The sequence below is a fragment of the Melospiza georgiana genome, chromosome 12 (genome assembly GCF_028018845.1).
Source record: "Melospiza georgiana isolate bMelGeo1 chromosome 12, bMelGeo1.pri, whole genome shotgun sequence".
Lineage (NCBI taxonomy): Eukaryota > Metazoa > Chordata > Aves > Passeriformes > Passerellidae > Melospiza > Melospiza georgiana.
The window spans coordinates 19,453,144-19,470,198 of record NC_080441.1 but is presented as its reverse complement, the minus strand read 5'-3'; the positions used below and the strand labels follow the sequence as shown (position 1 = coordinate 19,470,198).

Sequence of the window (17,055 nt, the reverse complement as noted above, 5' to 3'; positions counted from 1 at the left end):
AGAAGGGGTTTGTTTCACTTCTTTGATCTGCATTTATGTATTTATTTATTTATTTATTTATTTATTAGCAGAAAGCGCAGCGAGAGCACAACGCATCTCCCACAATCTGTTTGCTGCTTGCTGGGTATTAGAGAATGACACCAGCTGGGCTGGTAAAAAAGTCTTAAAAAAGAATAATCCCAAAGCCACATTAGCAATTAAACATGTCACTCCCTGAACTCTGGAGTTTAATCGATTTTCTTCCCACTTTTTCTCTTCCCTTTTTTATTCATTTCTCTCTTGCTTTGTTTCTGGGTTCTGGTCGGAGGCCGTGCCAGATGGGGGTTGTGCCTCAGACTGATGCTGAGTTATTTTATATTCTCCTCAGGATTAATTAATGCAGTGCATGGGCAGCTCCTGGGTGACAGCTCCGCTCTGAGGGGCGTGGGGTGAGCGGGGCTTTGGGTCAAAACTCTGAGTGGGGGTTTGAGACACTGAAACGTGGAGTCCTTAACCTTGGAAAAGACCTTTGAGATCCAGCCCAACCGTCAGCACCATCAGCTTGTTCATCACTAACCCACACCCTGCCAGACCATTCCATGGTTCTAACCCAGCAGCAGGGACAAAGCCCCTTCTGTGTGGGACCAGAGCCTTGAGAAGGAGGCCTGGGGAGCCGATGGGGTAACACACCTTCCCGTTCCGGGCAGCAGGAGGGCGGCAGGGGCGCACCCCCAGCCCCACCTGCCCTGGGTGGGCTGCAGGGCCAGCCCGGGGGGCTCCTGTCCCTTCATCCAAGCTGGGTGTGAGCAGAGCAGAACGGAGGTGCCTGGGAGGCAGCCCTGGCACTGAGCCCCTTTCACTGCTGGGCTGAGGCACAGGGAGAGCGGGGAGAATGGGGGAGAATGGAGAGTAATGAACGTGACGGTTTGGGAATAATTTAAATCCAAGTCATGCCCAGCCAGGGAGTTTATTGTTCAAACTGCCCACGGCTGAGCTTCATGTAACTTTGGGTTAGTGAAGGGATCCTGCACACCTCTAGTATGATCTGTGGTGAGTTATTTAGTGCTCAAAAGCTACTTTTCATCTGTTGTAAAACACCGTGAACAAAAAATAGAAATTCAATTCTAATGGGGCTGTTCCAGAGCCCAGGCCGAGGCCTCTCATGGAAGCTGCTGCTCACAGCAGCCCTGCCAGCACATAAATCTGTGGCGTCAGAGGGAACAAAAAGTTCCCATTGGCAAAGATCGTCTCTAAAGAAAGATGAGGGGACTAATGGAGGGAAGAAAGGGAGGAAAAGCAAATTAGATCAAGGTTCAGTGGGTGACCCTCAGGGTTGGGGTCTGCCAGGGAGATCAGTGTGGGAGGGTTACTCTTGTGCCTTGACACTGTTCAGTGCTGAAATAGTCTTTAGACCCATTGGTGGATGAGCAGGAAGGGGCTGCTGGAGCCAGGTGGGGCCAGGAGTGGGCAGGGAAGGGCTTGGGAGCAGGATTCCTGTGTCAGCCTTTCATTATAATAACTCAGGATGTGCTGCAGAGAATGGCCCAAGTGTTTTGGCTGATGCAGCTGAGCTCCTGATGTGGTGACAGAGGAGACAAAGAGGTGAGGCTCCGATTTTCCTGGATGTGGGAATTCCTGTTGTTCCTTCCATGTGCATAGTCTTCCTGAGGTGTTGCTCCACTGCTGAACTTGATGGGGAGCTGCTGCAGAGACCTTTGGGGTTCCCAGACTCTCTGTCCCGTTGGGAGCTGGGAGTCAGGCCCAGACCCCGAGGAGCTGGGGTGCTCTGTGCAGCTCCCTGTGCTGGTGGTGCTGGTCTGCTGCCCACCAAGCCAGGCCCCAGTGGGACTTACTGGACTGAGGGGTGCCTCTGGATCAAGCTCCATCCCAGCTCTCCCAGGGGATTTGGGAAGCCCCTCCTTTGGGAGGAGAGGGGATGTGAAATCAGAATTATGTCAAATCAAGCATCCCAGGGCTGGTGTGTGTGTTATGCTGAGACTTTGGAGAGAAGCTCAAACGTTGACTCAAATCCACTCCAAAGGCTTGGGAAAAAAAAAAAAAAAAAACCCAAACCAAAAAAACAAAGCAAACCCACAAGGTGTTTGTTTATTTTCTGAAGCTCTTGGGATTTTCCAGCCAGCCTCATGACTCCCTCAGGCTCTGTGTGACTCACTGGGATGGAATGGAAGGCCTGTGCTGGGCAGCCAGGGTTGGTGGGCAGGGGACCCAGGGGCAGGGGCTGCTGCTTCCCCCTCCAGAGCCCTTGTCTTACTGCTGCATGCCCGTGATGGTGGCTCCAGCCTGAGCCAGGTCTCTCTCAGGGAAACAGCTGGGTGCTCTTGGTCCACCCTGGGAAACCTTGTGCATGTGGAGATGGTTGCTGTTGTGAGGAGGGGGTGACAGCGATGCTGCCCCCTTATCAATGCCCCTGAGGGTCCATGGGTGGCCCTGGGTCCTGCCTACAATGCTTGAGGCTCCCCTTTACTGGCTGTATCATAGAGCAGATCTGTTTCCTTTCTGGTGCAGAGGAGGGAAGGAGACTTTTCCTTTTATCAGAAATTGATGGGCTTTTTCTGGAAAAGTGAGCAAGGGCTGATGGGAGTTTTGCACTTCACTGGGTGCAGCTTTAGCCAAGTTTGAAGCAGCTGGAGCAGGTTTTGGCATGAGCACTTACCCTGTGCTCAGCACGAAGGCTCCAGTGGTCCCTCCCCTCCGCGCTTCCCAGATGTTGTAACTCTTGGAAAAGCCTGCCTTGGGTTGGTTCCCGGTCTGGTTCCCGAAGGTGCTCTGTAGAGAGGCTTGGGCAGCGCCATGGCGCAGGGTGGGGAGCTCCTGGGGTGCCCCTGGCTGGTGTGTGCCCACGGTTTGGGGGGCGAGGAGGGCAGCAGGGCTGGCTGAGGGCAGGCTGGGCACACGGGCTGGCTCTGCGTGCCCAGAGCCGCTGCCCTGGGGCACCCGCCAGCAGCGCCCCAAGGCAGCCCAGCCCCAGGGCAGCCATGGCAGCAGGCCGTGTGCTCCAGGAGGGAAAACCTGTTCAGGCATTTTCTCTCGTGCCCATTGCCGTAAGGCATTGTGCTTGAGTAATCCATGGGGCTGGTGCCCAAGATGTGCTGGATAAGCTGGCACTCACTGGCAGCCCGGGAGCGTGTTGGGATGTGCTGGAGGAGGCCGTGGGCTGGGACCCCCGGGCTGGCGTGGCCTCAGCCCATCGGGGTCACCAGTGGTGCCCTGGCCGTGCAGGGGAAGGGCACAGGCTTTGCTGGCCCAGCATCTCTGTGGCAGCCATGGTGCCACTTGGTCTCGTGGGACTCTGGGATACAAAGGCTTTGGAAATTCAGTGTCCCTTCCACAGCTCTGCCAAGTCCCCTCTGGCACCCCGTGCATTGCAGAGGCAAAAGGAGTCCCCAGGCAGCACTAAGGCTCTGGCTACAGAGGAAACTCCAAAAATGCTGTGTGTGCCACTGCTTGGTGATGGTTTTGGTGACTTTTTGGTAGGTTTTGTTTACTTTTCCAGAAGTAAAAGAGCATAGGGATAAAGGCAGAAGGACTGGGACTCTCTGCTTGCATGTGCACAAGGGGTTAAAGCCTTCTCCAGCGTTGGCACATTCACCCTGAGGCTCAGTTTGTACCGAGTACATCTATCTCAGCATCTCCAGCGCTGGTTTGAACAGTCTCACCGTGGCTTTACATAAGCAACAAATCAGCCAAAATAAGCCCCATCCCAGGCAGTTGTCGGTGCGTTGTTTCTGCTTCTCAGAGAAAGCCGGGGGTTTGCACCCTCCTGCGTGCTTTGGCAGCGCCCACACGGAGCCGTGCCCGCCCGGGCAGGGCTGGGCCAGGAGCGGGAGCGCTGCCGGTGCCAGCTGCCCGCGTTCCCAGGATCCTGCCTGCCTGCTGCCCCCGCAGCCAGGTGCTGGGGCAGGAGCCTGGGGCACAGCTCGCCCAGCCCAGCAGCTCCCACTCCCCTGGCGTGGCTCCGAGCCAGCCAGGGAGAAACCCGGGGCAGGTTCCCCGGGAAATGTGGGGTGAGCGTGGGGGGGAAGGTGCCCCTGGCAGCTCTCACACTGGGCTGCTGCTGAGAAGGTGGAAAAGTTGGTTCAGTGCCGGCACGTCCCACCCAGAGCAACAGCTTGGGAGGAGGTTATTTATGCAGCAGTCTCCACGGGGTTTGTGCTTCATAGGATCACAGAATATCCTGAGTTGGAAGGGACCCACCCCTTCTGGCCAGCTCCTCCACTTTTTCCATCCAAATTTGTTCTTCTGCCAGGGGAGGCAAGGAAGGGAGACCCAGGTTGTGGTGTCACCCTCCAGCCCATGCCTGATGCTGCTCCATGCCAGCCTCTCACATCAGGACATAACTGTGGGTGAGAGGAGAGGTCTGCCAAGGGGCTTACTGGGCTTAATTGTCCTCATTTACTCCTGCCCTGCCTTTCCCAGCAGCGGGATGTGGGTTTCTAAATCATCCTTGGGGGGGGGTCTTCATGCTCACTCGGGCAGTAACATAGCAAGGCCCCAGTGGAAGAACACTCATCAATGGCTCCCAATGCTATTCCCCTTTGTCTTCAAGGTATTAAGGGGAAGTAGCAGGTTGTTTCCTTCACCCAGGCTGTTCCCTTGTCAATCCAGAAAAAATAAGGTTGCCAGGGCTGCGTAGGGACGTGCTCCAGGATCATCCTGGCTCTCCTTGGGGTGTTCAGGCATTTTTGGGATGGGGAGGGCATTGTATTGCTCAGTGCTGTGCCTTCCTGCTGCTGCTGCCCGCCTCGTGCCAGCTCCCTCCATCGGGGTCGCTGCTGCCAGGTGCCACCAGGAAACCCTGGTACCATCAGTGCTGGGTGCTGCCTCTTATGGCCCCGGTGCCTGAGTGCTCACACCAGAGCAAGGTTTGCAGCTGCCTTTCACCCCTGACACTGAAGTTTTGTGACAATTAATCTTGCTATTTATATCGGTCTAATTTAGCAGCGTTATTAATATTATCGAGGCGCCACAGTGGTAATTATATGTCTGCTTAACAAGTGCTATCAGTGCTGTTCCAATCCACTGTGATTCCGCCTGACATTATCCCACCATTAGCATTGTTTGTTGTGTGCTGCAGAAGATAATTTGATGCTGCTAATCACTGCAATCCTCATTAGCAAACTGTCCCCACGTGCCCGAGCTTTTGAGAGTGACGCCACCAAATGCAAGGGATGCTTCTCTGGGAAATCTTCCCCGTTTGGGGGGTTTCCTGTCCATCAGTCTCCCTCAGAAGGGAGGGAATCCTTGGAAGATCCTGCCCCCTAAAACACGCAAGTAGATCTTCGCTCTGGCATCTGCAGGAGCTTCTCTGGTGTTTTGCCTGGAAAACGTTTTAAGCTGAGAGGAATCCTTTGATACGGGGCAGGTGAGGAGATGTGTGTGATTGCTGGCGCTGTCCTGCTGCTGCAGAGGTGGGGAAGGAACGGGAAGGGCTCCTGAGAGTGCGCAGGAGCTGCAGCAACGGGGAATTCAAACCCAGCTGCTGGAGCATCTGATCAGCTTGTTTGATCGTCAGGGCTGGGAGATGAATGTTCAGGGCATGCTGGGAGAGGGAGGGATCCCGAGTGGGGCTCTGTGCTCTGTTCTCAGGCGCTGGCAGCCAGCTGAGGGCCCCTTTTCAGCACAAGCCCCTGATGGGGGAGGCTGTGGAAAAGGGGGGCTGAGGAGGCAATATTCAGGAGTCCTGGCAATGACCCACTTGCCCTGTGTCATGTTGGGAGGGGCTCCCTGGGCCAGGTGGTTCTGGTACTTCTGCCTGCCCAACTCAGTTCCTGCGCGTGGGATGCACCCCAGAGGTGGGATGGCTATCACAGCCCTGGAGATGGTGTTTCAGCCCAGGGATGGGTGTCACATCTTCCAGACGGTGTGTCTCAGCCCTGGAAATGCTGTCACAGCCCAGAGGTGGCTGTTGTAGCCCAGAGATGGGTGTCACAGCCCCAAGATGGGTCTCACAGCCCCAGAGATGAATGTAGGCAGGGTGGTTTCCTTCCCTTTGGGTTTCTGACTGAGATTTTCCTATTAGATGGTCCCCCCCGCCATCCTTGGACATTATCACCCAACACAACCTCTTCGTCTTCCTCCTCCTCCATAGCCCTCACTCCCTGTCCACTTCCAGCTCTCATCCCTTCCAGCATGGATTGTCTGGGCTTTCAGACTCTGCCTGTACCCAGCTCCCAGGTGGAGAAACTGAGAATTAATGCATAGGGACAGGAGCTGGGTGCCAGTGCCATGGCAGGTAGCAGTGAGGTGCTGATGAGGGCAGTAGGAGCATGAGGAGGACGAGACACCAAACAAACCTCAGGCTGGGACAAACAGGCAGGCTGGAGCCTGAACCATTTACAGGCATAATTTATGCATTTATTGCCAATTAATATTTTAGATTAAAGCTTGTTCTGCAGTGTAACATTTTAGATTAGAGCTGTGTTCTGCAGTATTTTGGCTCAGTGAAGCTGAGTCCTGTGTCATGCTCACAGCACAAGGCTTGGTGTCACCCCTGCCACTTGTCACCGACCTCTGGTGCCAGGTCTGGCTGATCTCTGCAGAATGATCTCCTGTGACTCCTGCCATAATTTAAAACGCAGGAGCTTTAGCTTCACACTCGGCTAATTTTGTATTTGTAATTCAAACCATTTCTTCCTGGTGTTTAGGTGTGAATTAGGCGTGAATTCAGCCACTTTATGTGTTTCCCGTTCAGTTTGGGAGCAGCCAGATCTCAGTCTTGATGTGCAGCCCAGATTGCGAGGGGGTGGGGAACAGGTATCTTCTTCAGAATTCTTCCTTACTTTTTGCTTAAATTTTGCTAATTTAGTTTGGGAGGTGAGATAGGAATTGAATGAAGTGATTAGTAAATCTTTGATAAGCCCATTATCTGGTGAAAATCGCAAAGTAGCTTTTTTGATGTTGAATGGAACCAGATGTTCTTTGGGAATGTATGAATCTTCCATGAGTTTCTCTCTAGCACTAAACTCCCTGCTCAGTGTATTCCCTTTGAATTGCATCTCTTAATTTCTGCCACAGAAGCTTGGTTGTTTATTAAGTGCGGGATAAATGACGTGCCGAATCCCAGATTTCCTTTAGCAGCCTCAGATGGGTGTTTGTGCCCCTGAGATGATGTAGCTGCTGGGAAAGGCTGCTGGAGCCTGTGGAACCCCAGCCGTGCTCTCAGCCAGGTGTCACAGGTGCCCACGGGATGGTCCCATGGCTCCTGAGAACACGTCCCTGTCACAGGGCTTTGCCTAATGGAGCTCTCCTGGTTGTGAATCACACAGGGAGCCCCTGAGGATGAGGAGGAAATTTTAATGGAAAAAGTGATGCTCTTTCAGGCAGTTTATCCTCTTCTGCCTTTAGTAATTGTTGGTGACACTGAATCTCCTGCTATTCAGACACACCTGTGTACCTCACAGCAGTATGTGTCAGGCTTTTTCCCTGGAAATTCCATCTCTGAGTTCTCACACACCCTGAGAGAATTCCAAAGGGCTCTTCCCAGCCAGACAGTTACCTGCAGCAAGATCAGTTAACGTGATTGCAGTGTCCTTGGAGCACCCCTGGAGACTGCTGTTCACTGGAGTCAGTGTCTTGCCCTCCCCTGCCTTTCCCTGCCCTGCCCTTCCTTCCTTTTACCTGCCCTCCTCTTCCCTCCCCTCCTCTCCTTTCTCTCCACTCCTCTCTTTTGAGGAAAACTTTGATGGTGCTCTTTGCCTACCACGTATTCATTAAACTCATTCAAAAGATGCATCTTCTTTCCACCAATTGGCTCTTCTAAGAGGATATACATATTTATGGAACGAAGCATTTTCTGTCTCTTATACTTTGAAAGGGTTTTGTTCACTTTGGCTTCAGAGCCAGCAGTGCCAGGGTGCTGGCTTATGCCTGACAGTCAGTCCTCAGATGTGGGGCTCTCAAGATGCCTCATGGTCTGATCTCTCCTTGAGCTGTGTTGTTGTTGGTTTGTCCTCTGGTTGTCCCTCTGCCTTCTGACAGCCCCTCCAGGCCCGTGGTGTGTTCTGGCTCCTCATCCTTCCCCACGCCTGACACTGTTGCTCTGTGTTGCGGGCTGTGGGTTGTGCCTGTCCTTGGGAATCTCTGCCCTCCCAGGGCTGTGGGTGGCTCCTGCCTTTCCTCGCTCTGGGGCCTGCTGGGCTGCTCTCCCTGGCAGTGGGACCCTGTGAGCCGTCCGCCCTCGGGGGTCTGGCAGTCCCCACATCTGGCAGGATGTGCAACAGGGATTTGCTCACCTGGCTGTCCTTAGGACTGCGAGGATCTTGGGAAGGATCTGCGCTGCCGCCAGCCCTTGGATCCTACAGCTCCAGCAGCAGGAACCCAAGAGGTAGAAGGAACTTGCTCCCTTGCAGCCTCCACAGAGCGATCCTCCTGCGCAGGGAGGGCTTTGGGCATCATCCCCAGGGCCACAGTGACCCATGGGGGTGACAGATGAGTCCCTTTTGCTGCACAGGAGAGACAGAAACCTGAGAGGATGGAAGGCTGGGTGGTTGAGACTGAAGGAGCAGGTGGACATCTGCAGTGTCTCCTTTCAGTTTTTTTCTCTCTTTCCTCTATTTTTGTGGAGAATAAAGTAGGATCATTGTTAATGGCTTACTTTTCTGACAGAAGGGGTTTTTCAGGGAAGCAGGAAATCCAGTGACATTCATCTCCATTGGGGACAGCAGAGCTGCTTCCTGGGCTCCTACCAGAATGAGCTCTGGGGTTTTCTGGGGCCGGCTGGGGGAACCATGGCTGTGGGGAGCTCTGGGGCTGCTGCCAGCACTGGCTTCTTTTGCTCACCATCACCCATCCTGCAGTGAACTCAGAGAGGGGAAATGGGGAGCTGTTCCCCTTCTACCCTCGGGCTGTGCAGCTGTGGTGGTTCCTACAGCAGAGCATCAGAAAATGACCCCTCTATAACTCCTGGTTTGGAAGGAACCAGGAATTACTGGAGAAAAATTCCTGGAAAAAGGCATTGCTTGGAGCACTGGAAATCTTTTCCTTCTACTCTGTCTTTTTAAAGGAATAAATAAAAATAGTGGGAAATGCACAAATATGCTCCAGGCTCACTGTAGTTTGGGAATTTTTTTATAGCAAATGTAGCACATTTAATAAGATGTCTGAAAATCACATTCTTTTAAGCTGAAAAACGCGGCCTGAACTGGGGAGAAAAATCTTGGTGTTTAACTAGGACAGCTCCGACAAGCAGACCATGCTTAGATGACTTCAGGAAAAGAACTGGCTTGTCACAGTGAGGACGAAGTTAATAAAATATTTAAACCATTTTCAATACTTCTGTAATGGTGCAGAAAACCAGGATAATATGCAAGCGGAGAAGAATGGCTTTGGAGAGACTGAAGGATGTAAAGACTGAAGGAGCTAAATCAGCCATACACATTTCTGCCAGGATGAACCTCTGTGATGCCCAGAGGCTGCCCCATCCCTGGAAGTGTCCAAGGCCAGGGGCTTAGACCAGCCTGGGATAGTGGAAGGTGTCCCTGCCCATGGCAGGAGGTGGAACTGGATCAGCTTTAAGGTCTCTCCCAACACAAACCATTCTAGGATTCCCTGATTCTGGTGAATGCTTGGGGAACTGGGGGAGCTGTCCAGATGCAAACAGCTGCCTTGGGTGCTGCTGGCCCCATCACACCCATCGAGGCAGCAGGCAGTGCAGGGTGCCATTAAAATGTCCCCTCCAGTCTGTTGGGTGTCCTGTGAGAGCTGCTGCCACCCTGCTTGTTCACAGGTGGGGATGCCTGGTGCTCCAGCAGCCGTGGGCCTCACATGGGCCCTCTGACTGCTGGGGCCCAGGGGCTGCCCTGCCACACATCCTGCCTCTCCATGGCCTCCGTGCCAAGATCTGTCCCAAAATGTCTTGGTTGATAAGGAAGGATGCAGGAGAGGGAACACCCAAAAGTTGCTGTGCTGTGCCCTGTCACAGGAGTGAAAGGAACCAGCTTGCTGGAAGGGTATTTGGTGGAAGTGTGGAAGCTGAACTTGTCTTTGGGCAGCTCCTGGTTTTCTCTTCCAGGAACTGCAGAAATGTGCTGTGCTTTGCCAGGCTTCTGCCTTGTGCTGACTTTGGGGTGGAGCCGCACACTTAGGATGGAGGAGAAGGTCCGGTCACCCCCTAACAGGGAGGGTGTCAGCTGCCTTATTCCCATCCTTTTTCTCATAGCCAGGAAAACAGCTGTTGGGAGGAAGGGGTTAAAACTGGAAGATTTAGTGAGGAGGAATACTTTTGCTCAGTGGCCTTGCAGCTGGGAATGCTAAGAACATCGGTGTGGGAAAACTCATTTATTATGCCAAGTGTTGTTCGTCCTCTGCCTGTTTTGAGAAGTAGAATTCCTGTGTAGGGGTAACACACTTCGACAGACATGCTGGAGCCTCCTGCTGGGAGACAGGGAGACCATAAAAACACAGCCTTGTGATAAACTGTGTGTGCACAAAGCCCACTGATACACTGGGGCACGCAGCCCGGCCTGCTGGGATGAGCTGAGCCTACAGGAGCAGTGTCCCCGTGTGTCTGTGCTGCCCAGCAGTGAGGTAAGGAAATGCATCTACTCCTGGAATTTCCACTGTGGCTTGGTGTCCCCTGGTTACCTGTGTGTGCTGATTGCCACCTGAGCCCCGTGTGGGTGCTGAGGAGCAGCTGGTTCCATGGCAGACATGAGGAGCAGCTGGTTCCATGGGAGACACGAGGAGCAGCTCCTTCCATAGGAGACACGAGGAGCAGCTCCTTCCATAGGAGACACGAGGAGCAGCTGGTTCCATGGGAGACACGAGGAGCAGCTGGTTCCATGGCAGACATGAGGAGCAGCTCCTTCCATGGCAGACACGAGGAGCAGCTGGTTCCATGGGAGACATGAGGAGCAGCTCCTTCCATGGGAGACACAAGGAGCAGCTCCTTCCATAGGAGACATCAGGAGCAGCTCCTTCCATAGGAGACATCAGGAGCAGCTGGTTCCATGGGAGACACGAGGAGCAGCTCCTTCCATAGGAGACACGAGGAGCAGCTGGTTCCATGGGAGACACAAGGAGCAGCTCCTTCCATGGGAGACACGAGGAGCAGCTCCTTCCATGGGAGACACGAGGAGCAGCTGGTTCCATGGCAGACGTGCGTGCGTGGCCGAGCTCTGGCAGCAGGGATTCTCTCCCACCACAGCCATTTCTCTTGTCCCTGCCTTGAGGAGGACAGCTGTGCCAAGGACTTCCAGGTGTTCGGACTCTTACAGTATTTTGCCTGAAGGAATATTTTTGGAACCAAAGCCCCTGCTGCTGTTAAGTAGCATAGGGACAGGGGTAAACAAGGAACAGGGAATGTGCACCCTGGAGCTGCACCAGGCAGCCAGACACAAACCTTGCCAAGACAATGCTCAGACCAAGTCTGTAACTAATCAGCGACTTTGGAGAAACAACACCATTAAAGTAATTTGTGTGACTTTTCCCCCTGGTGACTTTTCCCCAGGATACTTTGATTTACAGCAGAACTAGCAGCACTCCCCAGCCCTCAGGTTGTCATAGGAGCAGGAACATTTGGTCACGTTCCTGGGTAACAGAGGCCAAAGAGTGAGGCACTGGGAGGAGGTGAGTGGGACCCTAGGTCATTCCATCAGCAGGTGATGGAGCAAGTTTTACCTGCAGCCGTTTCTGTCCCTCTCATTTCTCAGCTGAGATGTACCCTAGAAAGGGAGGAGCTCTGCAGGCATAATTAAATGCTGGAGCTGCCACAGATGTGTGCGCTGGTAATGGTGTCCCATGGGAGTGTGGGTATGAGTGACACCTCCCCACAGGTGAGGCAGCTGCGTGACAGATTCAGTGTGCTTTTTAGCTCACATGGTGGCACAAGCAACAGGATTGCTCCCCAAAAGCAGGCAGGTTTGGGCGATGCTGGTTGGCTCAGCCCAAGGGAAGATGCCGCAGAAGAGCCGCCAAGACACAAATCCAGGCTGTGCTGATTCGGCAGCAGCACGTGCAGCGCCTGCAAATCCCATACTCAGCTCACCCTGCTTGCTCGAGTTTTCCTCTCAGTTTAAATTCCCAAGGAAACACAAGACACAGTTTGTACTGATGCAGCCCCCGCAGGAATGCTGTGTGGAGGAGCTGGATCCCACCTGCCTGCCTGCCCCCCCAGTCCCTGCCCAGCCCAGCACAGCTGCCCCTGTGGGCTCTTGCAGTTCCTGCCTTTCTTTCATCCCGTTTACAAATTGGAGTGTGGCCACTGAAGTGGTGGATTTACCCCACTGTGGGCAGGGTGCAGCCTTAGGTCGTGCCAGGCTGGGATTACCCCGTGCTTTCTGTGAGGTGGGGAGGCTGGGGCCACCCCAGCTGGGCACCGGGGACGTGGCTGGAGCACTGTGTGCCCACGTAGCATGGGTGACTCCTGCCACAGGGCTCATGGTGGATGTGGCTGGGAGCCCCGGCTGTGACAAACCTACCCCTGTGCCACCTGCATCCCCAGCCCTGCTCCCCACAGGGAGCCTCCCTCCAGAGCTGCTTCCCAGCTGAAGGTGAGCGTAGAAAGAGCAGTCAGGGTTTAAGCCTAATAGATCATCAGGGATTAAACCTGATTAATGGATTTGGAGCTGCTTTTCGATTGCTCACACTGATCAGGGGACATGGGGCATGTCTCCCCACCCTCAGGTGTGTGTGTTGGTCGAGTGCATCCCCCTGGTCCCCGTCCCCTCCATGCCGGGGTCACTGCCAGGGCCCCTTTGCCTGGCTCAGGCTCTGCCTCTTGACTCTTCAGCACCACCAGAGCCCCCTCCCACCCCCATGCTCTGCAGAGCCACTTGGTTTCTGGGTCAGCTCTGCCAGTGGCTGACAGCAGCCCCAAATGCTGGCAGAAGTTTCAGCTCTTACTCTGTCTGTTTGGCTCCAAAGTGACTTAAAATGCATTAATGTCACACATGGCAGCCCAGTGCTGTCCCTTTGTCACTTGTGCCGTTGTCTAGGGACATTCTCTAAGTAAAGCCTGATAGCTGACTGGCTTTGTATATTTTTCCCCAAAGTTTTTTATTTTCTTGGTGGTGGGAATTTAGCTAAACATAGATTTGTGGAGTCACAGAATGGCTTGGCTTAAAGGAGACCTTAAGCTCATCTTGTCATATCCCTTTTCCTGAGCAGGGACACCTTCCACTGTCCCAGGTTGCTCCAAGCCCTGTCCAACCTGGCCTTGAACAGTACCAGAGATCCAGGGGCAGCCTCAGCTTCTCTGGGCACCCTGTGCCAGGGCCTCACCACCCTCCCAGGGAACAATGTCTTCCATATATGTAACCTAAATGCCCCCTGTTGCAGTTTGACTCACCTGGATGTGCTGCTGCCAGGGCTGGCAGCGAGCAGTGCCGTGGTGAGCCCTCTGTGCAGCCGTGGCAGGTGGGAGTGGGAGCATCCACTGGCACAGGAGCAGTGTCAGGCTCTGGGCCTGCTGGGCCCACTGAGAGGAGCCTGATCTGTGCAGTGCCCCCAATGCCTTGCAAGTGTCTAAGGCCAGGTTGGACAGAGCTTGGAGCACTCTGGGATTGTGGAAGATGTCCCTGCTCATGGCAAGGGGTTCTATAATATGAGCTTTATGGTCCCTTCCAAGCTTCTGTGATTTTAGTTTGGCAGCGCAGAGGCAGCTGCCAGTGGAGTGAGAGCGACAGCCCCACTGTCACTGTCCTGTTCCAGAACCCCCCCAGAGCAGATGGGGTTGGAATGACCGTGGTGGGAGCTACCTGCAGATCACCCTGTCCAGCTGCTGCTTCCCAGAAAGCTGTGCCAGCATTCCCGAGACAAACCACATCAGTTCCATCGTCCCCGCAGTGGGTGCCTGGGGCAGCAGGTCAGTGCAGAGCAGTGTTTTGGCCAGGAACAGGGACATGGGTGGAGGTTCCCACAGCTCCAGTGCGATTACAGCTGTCTCATGCTATCAACAACGTTGTGGTTTTAAAAAATGAGCAACTGCCTCCGGAGCTCCATGGCAGACTCCTGATGCCCTGGGCAATGTCCTGGTGACATCTGGCTTCCCTGTGCTGCTCCAAAACAAGTCAGAGGACAGCCAGCAGGAATCGTGCCCCGTGCTGGGACCTGGCAGCACATCCTCAGCCCTGAGGGCTTGACTGTGCATCCGGAGCATGGCAGCAATCCCGACGGGATCATTCCCTGCCCTGTCCAGGTGAGGCTGGGGAATGCTGGTGCCTTCCAGGAACTGGTTTTCCTGACACTTTGGCATGCATTTTGAGGTGGGTTTGCTTTGGTGCCTGTGTGCCTGCACGTGGGTTTGTGGATGCACACGTGATATGTGTTTGTGGTGCGCAGGAGGATCGGGGCAGGGATTCGCCTCCATTACTGGAAGTGATTATAGATGAACAGGGGCAATGAGAAAAGCCCTGAGTAAATCACTGCAAGTATCACTCTCCAGTTTTGGCTGCCTCCCCATGAAGATAAATGCAGGAACCACTCTGGGGTAAGGCAGAGCCAAAGGACACCCTCCCTGCCATCGTGCCAGGCTGAATCTCTCACCCCTCAGAGCAGTGCTGAGGGATGGAGCAGATACCCACCACCCCTGCATTCCTAGGGCTTTCCCCAGCTGCAGGGTTCTCCAGGTCCTCCCATCCCACACCCACAAGTTCATGCCACTGGAGGAGATCTGAGGCTTGCATGGCCCAAACCCCTGGGGGCTTGGACTCCCCTCAGGTCTGTGTGGCATGTGGGGAGCCTGTTCTTTGGCCACCTGTTTGGGGCTCAGAGCCTGCTCTGTTCCATCTCTCAGCTGGTCAAAGCCACAAGGCTGACAGCATTTCTCAGAGTGACCCAGCTGCCAGACTGGTGCATGGGCTGGGGACCGGCCATGGAGGGCAGCTGTGGCCAGGCACAGGCAAGGTTGTGTTTGCACAGGGACCAGGAGGACACCACGTATTTATACTTCCTGAAGTGGTCTTGAGCCCGCAACCTTGATGGATTCTTCAAACAGAGAAATAAGTCTTTAGTTTAGTTCAACTGCTTGTTTGGTATTTGGAGGAAAAAAGAGTTGTGTCCCATTGTGCCCATAACTGAAGAAACGTGAGCATTGGTACTTGCAGGTCAGTGCTGTGTGATCACTCTCCTCTGGTGGGCAGTGTAAATAAGCATTTATTGTGTGTCTGGTGACTGGCAGGTGAGGGGTGCAGGTGCTGAGCTGCTCTGCTGGAGTTGTGGCAGGCTTTGATCCTGTGGGTCCCTGACGCTCGGCGTGGGGGAGGCTCAGCCCTGTCCCAGGGTGCCTGGGCACTTCCCTCTCTGGTGCTGCTGTCCCTGGTGACCCAGGCCCTCCTCCCCACTCAGCACCAGTGACTCCTGCTCAAGGCCTTGTTATCACTTTTTCTCACTTGTCTCCCCATTTGTAGAGAAATCACCTATTTGTATTTCAGGAGAGAAGGTGGAGGTTGGTGGAAATGACGGGCATTTTATAAAGCAATTAAAACCCAACCCCTGTAATTGCTGCAATTTATATACACCTACAAAATAACCAGCTGGTGTGATCCAGGCTTCAAGCCCATTTTATTAATTTCAGCGCATCAAACAGATGGAAACATTCCATCTATATTTTCCTGGGATGCAGAGGGGTTGGCAGCGAGGGTCCGTGGGTGCACTGAGGGGCAGGGGAGCAGCAAAGGGCTGTGGAACCATGGCTGACACCAGTACGGCACCTCTGATTGCCTCAGCATTGCACAGAGGATGTGTGATGAAGGGCTTGGTGCTCAGGGACAGGCTTTGTGTGTGTTTGTGGATGAGAGGACTGATGCCATCCCCTAGAAAACTTGGGATGCTGCAAATGGGGTGTGGGCACGCGTGCTTCAAAGCTGTACCCCAGCCCCCCGCCCTGCCCTCCATCACAGCCTGGAAGATTAAAGCAGATCGGTGCGAGTTCAAAGCTGCAACCTCAGTGCAGCCACACTGGTGATGAGGGAGGTAATTAGCAAGTGAAATGTTCGTTGCTGTAGTGAAATGATGTTTATAATATTGGGTTATGAGGAGAGGGGGGTGGGAGCAGCTGGCTTTTCCATTATCCATACAGCCCCACTCTCTGCAAACCCTTCTAGCATAGCCAAGGCTCTCTGGGTTTTATTCCACTTCTCCAGCCTGTTCCTGCATTCTGCCTTGCTTGCCCTTGGCCAGCAATTTTCAGGGTTGCAAATGAGCTTGGGATATTTTAGGAGCCAGTGGTTTTCCAGGAATGAGTGCTGTGCCTGTGCTCTGTGCCTGTAATTCAAGTTCTCCTGGCTCGGTAGCCCCCAGTTACCCACGTGTACGGAGAGGGGCTGTGTCTATGGGCCTGCTGGAGTCAGATGAAAGCCTCAGACTGCAGTTCCTACCTGCAGATGAATGAACCACCTCAGGGACCCTCTTCCAGCCCTGGAGTTTAAAATATTAATAGGATATCATTTCCTGAGAAGCGCTGCAACAAGTAGCGAGCGCTTTGTTGTAAAGCATTCCCGTTAGCAGAGCACGTGGAACTGGCAATGCTGTGTCTCTGGAATTGTTAACACCCAGAAACTGTCTTCCCCCCCATGGCCACAGGTATCAATATCCCCTCAAATGGGGTCTTCATGGGTGCTTCACTGGATCCCCTCCTTCTCCCAGAGCAGTGGCCCCAGAGCAGGCCCTGCATCCCCATCCTCTCAGGTCATGATCTGCTGGCAGAGATCTGCTGCCCATGGGCCACTGGTCATGACTGCCTGGTCAAGAGCTGCTGGCTGGGATCCACCAGCCGTGATCCACTGCTCGTAATCTTCTGGCCCAGATCCAGTGGCTGTGATCTGCTGGCTGAGGTCTGCTCTGCTGAGCAAAGGGCAGCGTGGCTGGGGAATGAAAGCCAGTGCAGTGCAGCTGAGCTCTCCCTGCCCGTGCCAGCTCCAGCTGAAGTGGTTGGCAGAGAAGACATCCCTCTCCCATGGCTCATCAGGCTTTTGTTCATCTCCCTCACCCTGTGCAGAACAAAATTGATGATGAAAATAGTCAAAATTTGCTCTCCAAAGGAGTGGCAAAGGGCAGGCACCCATGCTGTCCTGTCCAGCTGGTGGCAGCCCAGGGTCACCGCAGTGCTGGGCTCAGTGT

At 54.0% G+C, this 17,055-nt stretch overlaps 1 protein-coding gene across 4 annotated transcripts in view; it reads left to right on the top strand.

Moving 5' to 3' along the window:
- Positions 1-17,055, top strand: part of MID2 (midline 2) — a 63,756-nt gene that overhangs the window by 25,666 nt on the left and 21,035 nt on the right. The gene's annotated exons all lie outside the window — the stretch shown is intronic.